This window comes from Mandrillus leucophaeus, unplaced genomic scaffold (assembly GCF_000951045.1).
Source record: "Mandrillus leucophaeus isolate KB7577 unplaced genomic scaffold, Mleu.le_1.0 Scaffold366, whole genome shotgun sequence".
Classification (NCBI taxonomy): domain Eukaryota; kingdom Metazoa; phylum Chordata; class Mammalia; order Primates; family Cercopithecidae; genus Mandrillus; species Mandrillus leucophaeus.
The window spans coordinates 345,617-354,217 of NW_012103876.1; the positions used below are offsets into that span (position 1 = coordinate 345,617).

Below are 8,601 nucleotides of genomic sequence, written 5' to 3' on the forward strand. Positions count from 1 at the left end.
CCTTCCCCCGGGTCCGGCGCCGAAGCTTTCTCCCCCGGGGCGGGCATGGAGGCTGGACCCCTCTCCCCAAAGCCGAGGCTCGGTCCGCGCTCCTGCGACTAGGCTGAAGCTGCTCCCCTCTCCCCGCCGCCTTCGGCCTGGAGCAGAGACTAACGTCCGGCCGTACACCCACACTGGGACTGGGCTGTGATCCCGAGGCCGCAGCTCCTCTCTCGGCCCGCCACCTCCCCCTGGGCCCACCTGCTCCCTCAGCCACAGGCCATCTCGGGGCTCTGGGACTGGACGGCTGCAGCCTCTTCCCTCTCCCCTCGGGAACGGCTCCACTCCGTCCCCTGCACCGCCTGCAGCCGCGGCCCCTCAGCAGCTGTGTCTCCTGGCACCTCCTCGCCATACCCAGCAGAGCAGTCGGAGCAGACAGCCAGGCTGGCCGGAAGAGTTTTTGGTGGGGTTTCTGCACTGGGGTGGAAACCCAGCAGAACCTGCCCTTTCTCCCTTCCCCTGCCCCGCAAGGCGGCCCACCCCGACCCTGAGATCCCGGGTTTGGAGACTCCTGCTGAGAGTGAACAGTAGGAGGATTCTCCAAAGCTTCCAGCTTGCCACCTGGAAGAAGGTCACTTTCTTTTGAGCAAAGGAGATAATGGGGGGTACCCTGCCAATGTTCACTGAGAGGCGGGGGTGACATGGGCCACGGTTGCTCTGGGAGGGTTGTGGCACTCGGGGCTGGGTGGCTCTCCCTAAGCTTGCTCTGACAAAAGAGTTTTGAGTTGGTCTTTTGGCTGAGCCTGCCCAGGAAGGCAGGCTCCTGCAGGAGTCTTGGAGGGTCGGATGCGGCGCCGGATGAGGATGAGGCGTGGCGGAAGATGCGTTTGGCTCTGCAGACACTGCATCGGGCAGCAGGGGACTCTGGGAGGCTGGTGCAGCCAGAAGGCATGGCTCTTGACAGCCTTCTAGTAGAATCTCTGGAATTGTGCATGTGAGTGGGGTTGCCATTTGGGGTACCTTCCTACAAAGCCTCCCCTGACCTCCCCAGTTGCGTCAGGTGCCCTCTCTGTGCCCACAGCCCTCTGTGCCTCCCTCTGGTAGCACTCCCCTTTCTGTGATGAAATGTTCTGTTGATATGTCTGTTGCCTGCCCTGGACTGTGAACTCCGCAGGGACACAGGCCATGCCATCTATCTCTAATCCTCCACGCCTGGCCCAGGGCCTTGCTAACACAGAGTAAAAATAACTAGGTGAATGAGAGAGAAAATGAATCAGTCCAGAACCCGTGCTTATTGTAACCCAGTTTTCATGCTGATTTCCTTGTGTCTCAGATCACAATAAGGTTTTTAATTAATGAAAATGTCACCACTTATTGAGTGTCAGAAGCTCCACCTTCATCCCTATCCCCATCTCCTATCCTAGGCTGACACTGCTTCCATAGGAGACTCCCCAGGTGGGACCCCCGACCCCTACTGGGTCTAGCTGCCAACCCTGAGGCTGCTTCCCCCACCAGCCTACTCTGGGACCCCCCTGGGAGTGCTGTTACCCAAAAAGGGAGAGTGGGAGAAGGGAGAGCCGGGAAGCTGTTGTCTTCTCTTCTTCTCATTCAGCAGACCATAGAATACTTTAGGGTCTCTGCCACATAGAGATGCCAGAAAGCTTGGATGATGGCTCAACCATTCAGTTTTTATTGAGGATATAACTTTGCCAAGAGCTCTAAGCTTCATCAATTGCTTTGACATCTAGTTTCCTACCATGTTCTTATCTACTCCACTGCTTGACCTACTGATTCATTTATTTGTGCCGGGCACTTTACATACCTTACTTATAATCTTCCCCCCTCCACTGTATTTCTCCACAGCATTTAGCACACATATGATGAATTGACCGTTGATTTGATTATCTGTTTTTATTTGTGAACTCTGTGAGTTCAGGAGCCATGTCAGTCACCATTGTACCCCTGTGCCTGGTGGTTAACAAATGTTGATCAACAAACTAGAGGATATAAATATTATTACCCCATTTTTCAGATGAAGAAACAGAAACTCAGAGCAACTAAACATTTGCCCAAATGACTCCAGCTATAGGTGTTAGACAAAAGAAAAGAAAAGGACTCTTAGGTAGTTTGGGGGATTTTTAACAAGTCTTTTTTTTTTTTTTAAACTACAGCCCCAAAGAAGGGAAACAAACTGGTAAATTCGGTTCTGATTATGCCCCACTTTGACCGGGGGTGCTGTCTGGAAGCAGGCTTTTGTGCCCTGGTGCAAAGCACCTAGTAGAAAGGTAGGGTTCAGTCATTGCTCTGCCTGCAAGCGTGTCTTTGTTGAGGTTCTCTGGCTCTCACTGCCACTCATAGCCCTGTCTTACATATACAGAGTGGGTAAGGAAGATGAAACTCAGTGTCATACACCAAACTGAATCCCAAGGTGGCAAATAAGACCACTCCCAGTCCACAGGCTTGTTGGAATGCCCCAGCTCACACATTGTTTTGTTTCTGTTTGTATTTTCATTTGAGACCATATTTTAAAGATCAAAAGGTTTCTCACACATTTGGATTTGGGGCTCTTTTTAAACTAAAGATATGGTGATGCTGGGTCCACTTTTCCACAAGGCAGTAATCAGTAGTCTCTGAGTAGCATTTGGCCCTTTTAGACAACGTGTGCTCCTTAGGCCTCTTCTGGTTCTTCCCAGGCCCCTTCACTCATTTGCATAACCTGTACACATTTAAAGCAGGACCTTGAGTTTAACTGGGATCCCAAACGGCTTAACTCTCAATTGTTTCAGGCCACTAAACCACATTGATCTGTTTCCTAACAACCCAAATCCTTGTTTACAGCACAAGAAGGCTGAAACAGTTACTACCTTATTAGCAAAGGAAAAAACAAACAAACAAGGAACAACTGAAAAAGCAATTGTGGGAGGCAGTGGGGAGTGGTGTTTAGAGACTTGGATTGAATTCCCAGCTTAGCCTCCTAGCTTTGTGACTCCGCAAGTTGCTTCTCTCTGACCCCATCAGGAACTTCACAAGAGGCCTTGGTGGCTCACGCCTGTAATCCCAGCACTTTGGGAGGCTGAGGCAGGAGGATCCCTTGAGGCCAGAAGTTTGAGACCAGCCTTGGTAACATAGTGAGCTCTCTGGTTCTACAAAAACAATGAAACCAGAACTTAGCTGGGCATGGGTGCATACCTATAATCTCAGCTACTTGGGATGCTGAGGCGGGAGGATTGCTTGAACCCAGAAGTTCAAGTTACCCAGGACTTCAAGTGCACGCCACTGCACACCAGCCTGGGGGACAGAGGGAAACCCCATCTCCTTCTTCTTAAAAAAAAAATAAATAAATAATAGTTCACAAGAGAAGCAACCTATGTAGCAGCTAGTACATAGAGGCGCCTCACCTAAGAGAGGTGGCAGAAGCTGTGCCAGGTGGCCATACAAAGCCTGAGTGTTCTGGCCTATTAGTTCTGCAAGCTGTCTTTCGTCTCTCTTGGACCACTCAGTTTGTAATCCAGGTACACTCAGTAAGCCCCCAGGAGACTTGCTAGGATGTAAACCAGCAGTTGGTGAGGAGAGGTGAGCTCATCCTACCCTTGTCCACCTCTTGTTCCCCTCCACATCGTCCTCTGGGCCTTTGCCCAGTCTAGTTTAAAGGGACTCTAGAGATCCGATTCTCCCACTGCTCCCTCAAGAAATTGATTAGTCAGTATCTTATAGTAGATGATTAGTCAGTATCTTTAATAAAACCATCTCATTATGTTTAGTTCACTCAGCAGATATCAAAACAACCTCTGTGCCAGGACCTTTATTTGGGGTGCACAGATGGATAAGACAGTTCCTATCTTTGGGGACCTCCCCTTTAGAATCACTGCCTGCCCAGCCTGCACAACTTGCATTGTCAGTAGGAGGAAATGATACTGAGGGGATCCCTGCCACCTCTAGTTCTTCTTTGTAAGCCAGTAGAGACTCACTCAGTAAAAATGTCAAAAGACCTTTGAAAATGAAGACTTACCGACTTAGGATTTTATTTATTTATTTTTATTTAGAGATAGGATCTTGCTATGTTGCTCAGGCTATCCTCAAACTCCTGGACTCAAGTGATACTTCTCCTTAAGCCTCCCAAATAGCTGGGACTACATGTGCATGCCACTGCACCCAGCTGAGTTTTAAATTTTAATTTCTGATATCAGATAGATGATCCTAACACCTTTACTTACCTCATCTAGAAGTTTTTAGAGCAGGGTCTATGTTTTAATTTATTTGGGGGGTATATACTGTGTGTGGTCCTGTGGTCCTTATATACTCAATGCCTGGCTGTTAAACTAAATTCTAATAAGTGAGGATTCTACCACTTCGTTCTTATCTGCCCCCAAACTGGGCCAGGTTGGCAGTTATTCGTTCATTTAGGCCAGCCATTCGCATGCTGTGATGCCCAGTCTTATCTCACATGGCATTTATTGTGCAAATATTAACCGATCCCAGCTCTGTGCCAGGCCTGGGCTAGCTGCGCATGCAGAAGTGAATCAGACATAGTCCCTTCCCACAAGGGGCTCATAGTCTAGAGAACGTGTGTATAGTAATTGCAGTGATGCTAGGAGATATAGCATCGGCTTCTTCTGAATAAAGGTTCGAATCCTGGACACTTTTTTTTTGAGATGGAGTCTCACTCCGTCGCCCAGGCTGGAGCACAGTGGTGCGATCTTGGCTCACTGCAAGCTCCGCCTCCTGGGTTCACACCATTCTGCCTCAGCCTCCCGAGTAGCTGGGACTACAGGCGCCCGCCACCGCTCCCAGCTAATTTTTTGTATTTTTAGTAGAGACGGGGTTTCACTGTGGTCTCGATCTCCTGACCTTGTGATCCATCCGCCTCAGCTTCCCAAAGTGCTGAGGTTACAGGTGTGAGCCACCGTGCCCGGCCATCCTGGACCCTATTAAGTGGCCTTTGGAAGTGTTTCAGCCTCTTGGTTTGTTTTCTTATGTATAAAATGACAATCCAGGCCAGGCATGGTGGCTCACGCCTGTAATCCCAGCACTTTGGGAGGCTGAGGTGGGCGGATCATGAGGTCAGGAGATGGAGACCGTCCTGGCTAACACAGTGAAACCCCGTCTCTACTAACAATACAAAAAAATTAGCCGGTTGTGGTGGCGGGCACCTGTAGTCCCAGCTACTTGGGAGGCTGAGGCAGGAGAATAGCGTGAACCTGGGAGGTGGAGCTTGCACTGAGCCGAGATTGTGCCACTGCACTCCAACCTGGGCGACAGAGTGAGACTCCGTCTCAAAAGAAAAAACAAGACAATCCAGTTGTACAAGGTTAATGTTAGTGTCCAACAAGTGCTGTGCGCTTAACACGAGAGGCAGCTGGTGTCGGGGTTGCCCAAGACGTAACCTAGAGGAAGATGGGTCAGAGAATGCTTCTCAGAGCTAAGTCTTCAAGGTTCTCCAGAGAACAAGGTGGGAGAAAAGAGTCCAAACAAAGGAAGGAACTTGTACAAAGACCCAGGGCGAGCCCCACTCACTTGGAGAGTCGGGAGAGATCTGGCTGAAGGGGCTAGCAGGGTTCTTGAAAACCACACCAAGAGGTTTGGGCTTTATCCTGTAGGTGGTGAGGAATCAATGAAAGGTTTTAAGCAGGAAAGAGAACGTCATGGGCTTCAATACATTCTCTGATAGCATGTGAAGAAGTAATTCTCAGTGGGAGAGACAGCTGTGATTGCTTGATTCCACCTCCCTTGCCCCAACCTAATAATCATCAGATCCCCTGTGCTTTGCTGGACCCTATCCCAGACTTACAGAATCAGTCTCCAGGTCTGGATCCCAGGTGTCTATTGTTGAATTGTCCCCAAGTGACTCCGACATGTGGCTGGGTCTGGGAGCTGCTGAATCGAGGGTGCCAGGGGGATCTTTGAGAAGACCTAGGGTATTCAAACAATGAGCTTCCCAGGGAGGAGCTTTTCCATAAGCAAGAATAGAAACCACCTTAGTTCAAAACAGAACAAAAAACCTTCCCCCAGTTCTGATCTATTAATGATATTTGCCAACTGCTAATCTTCCATTGTGTATCCAAACACTTACCTGTGCCTACTCTGTGCTACAGGCTCTGCTGAATGACTGCAATACAGTGACTTGTGGGACACAGGCTCTGCCCTTGAAAAGCTCACAGTATTGTGGAAAGGACAGATTTCAACCAGTAGAATATATTTGATAAGCTCTATTCTAGAGATATGTTTTTAAACAAAAAAGTGTTAGGGTATCCCAGAGCAAAGCCAAGTTCATTCTTCCTGTGGACTTAAGAGGATGTGACACCCAGATCGAGCCTAAAAAAAAGGAGAAGAAAAAGGCAGAAGGAACAGCATATGTGAAGGTGTGACTACTTTATGTATTTGGTCCTTCTTGGCAGGATATGCAGAAACAGAGAAGGACTGAGGAGAGGCATGCTATGTCTTGGGAAGGGCCCTGTGTTTGTGCCTTCAGTTCTGTGCCTGTGAGCCTGCCTTCGTCCTTCAAACTCTGGGTGGCTCCCAGCACAGCAGCTGCATGGTTGCGCAGCCTGTGGGCCAACATGCTGCCGTCCATCTCCCCTTCATTCTCCACCAAAGGCCCTTAGCTCCCTTTATTATTTCCCGCTCCATTCTTAGCATGCTTAGCACAAGTGGTAGCTACAAGTAGATCTATCTACTGTGAAAAATGATGTAGGGAAACTAAGGCAGAAAGAAGGGGCTGGTGGAACTGCAAACACTGAAGGTTTTATTAGGAAGTTATAGCCAGAAAACAAGGAGCTGGGGGTTCAAAGAGGCCTTGAAGTCACTTGTCTAGTCCTTCTGTCCTTTGCTTCAAGAAATAAATTTGGTTTGGGCAAGTCTCACTTAGTAAGTTTCCCTGTCATTTCTTCCAGGGCAGAAGAGGAAAGAAACTAACGGGTATTGAGCACCTACTTTGTGCCAGGCCCAGGCCAGGTACTTTACATAATTTATTTCCTTCTGTCCTCACAACTCTGTAAAATATGGTTTTATTCCCATTTCATAAATGAGGAAATTGAGGCTCAAAGAAATTGAGTAATATTCCAAGATCATATTGAAAACGACAGTTGGGATTTGAACTCACAACTGTGTGTCTCATCCCCAAAGTTCATGCTCTTCCTCCTCCATGAGTAACGTGTGCTGGGGTTACAGTAGCAGAGTAGCAGTTTGACCTGAGGATTCAGGTAAATCTGCGGCTTTGGCCCTCCTTGTGGCTGATTGCACCCAGGAGGCAGTTCAGCAGATGAGCTAGCCTTGTGGGGATATTAAAACTGAGAAAGTTTTAGGGTTAAGGTCACTAGGATCAGAGAGACTCACTCCCAGCCGAGCTTGTACAACCAGAAAGGATTCTCCACTGACTAGTCTTACAGTGTGAAACAGCTATTCTACCTCCTGGAAGGGCCTGAGCCCACAGCCTGCATGGAAGTTTGGGTAACAGCTCCAGGGCACTGAGGTAGGGTTGTGTCAGCTCTCTTAAGAATTAACTGCAGCTCTGATTGTCAGCATTAGAATGGTCTGAGATTCTTCTCACTGATTGCCCTCTCATCAGTGGCTCAGAGTGACTTATAGCATGTTGGGAAATGCACTGGTTTGACTCTGTTTTACATTCTGCCTTTGTGTTGAAAAGCTGAGACATGAGCCAGGTGGGCTTTAAGCTTTCATTTGTTTATTCAGTGAATGCCTGCAATGTGCCAGGCCCAAGCCAAGTTAGGTTCCTGGGCATACTTAAATGACCAAGGTCCACACCCTGCCCCCAGAGAGCTTACATTCTACCAGGAATTTAGGAACAGACAGAATACATCTATGGCACATTTTGATGATGCTGTATTAAATAGAATCAGTTGTGCTTAGCTTGACCAGCAAAAGCTTCACTGACCTTTGACCAGAATCTTAGGGAATGAATAGGAATTGTCAAGGATAGGTGTTTCCCAGCACTTAGCACAATTGGCAGGAGATACGGAATTTGAGAATGTTGAATGAGGGAATGAATGGGTGAATGGAAGAGTGAGTGATGGTAACCATGACAGTGAGTTTTTCTAGGCTGAGGATTGATCATTTTCTCTGCTTCTGAAAGGGAATTTTAGCTGCTGGTGTTGTCCTCTGCCTGCCTTGGTGACAGAGAGGCTCTTGGAGTTGGGTGCCTCGAGAGTAGAGTGCTCCAGTGGGCCATTTCAAAATAGAATTTGGGATCTGTTGCAGGGCAGCTGGTTAGATACAGCATGTGTTTTGGGGAAATCCTGTACAAACATATACAAACCCTGGAGATGAAAAAGAATCCATGGGATGAATGAGGCCAAGTTGAGTGCTGGAAATTCAATCCAGCTTCAGAGTAGTCCTTGACAGCTGTCTGGTCTGGCAATGGGTTATTCCCAAATTGGGGATAGAAAGGCCAAGCTAGAAAACTGAGTCATGCCCCCAAAGAGCCTTTTCTTTTTTTTGAGACAGGCTCTCACTGTTACCCAGTTTGAAGTACAGTGGTGCAGTCTTGGCTCACTGCAACATCCGTCACTTGGGCTTGAGCAGTCCTCCAACCTCAGGAGACCCTTATGTATTCCTAAAAATGATTGAGGAACCCAAAGAGCCTTTTTTTTTTTTTTTTTTTTTTTT

At 48.2% G+C, this 8,601-nt stretch overlaps 1 protein-coding gene across 1 annotated transcript in view; it reads left to right on the forward strand.

Moving 5' to 3' along the window:
* The first annotated feature begins 6 nt into the window (after window positions 1-6).
* Window positions 7-8,601, forward strand: part of FAM193B (family with sequence similarity 193, member B) — a 35,210-nt gene continuing 26,615 nt past the window's right edge. Inside the window, exons 1-3 of the mRNA XM_011989951.1 lie at window positions 7-973; window positions 2,012-2,101; window positions 6,870-6,930. The gene's annotated coding sequence lies outside the window, so the exon portion shown is untranslated. The remainder of the gene's footprint in view (window positions 974-2,011; window positions 2,102-6,869; window positions 6,931-8,601) is intronic.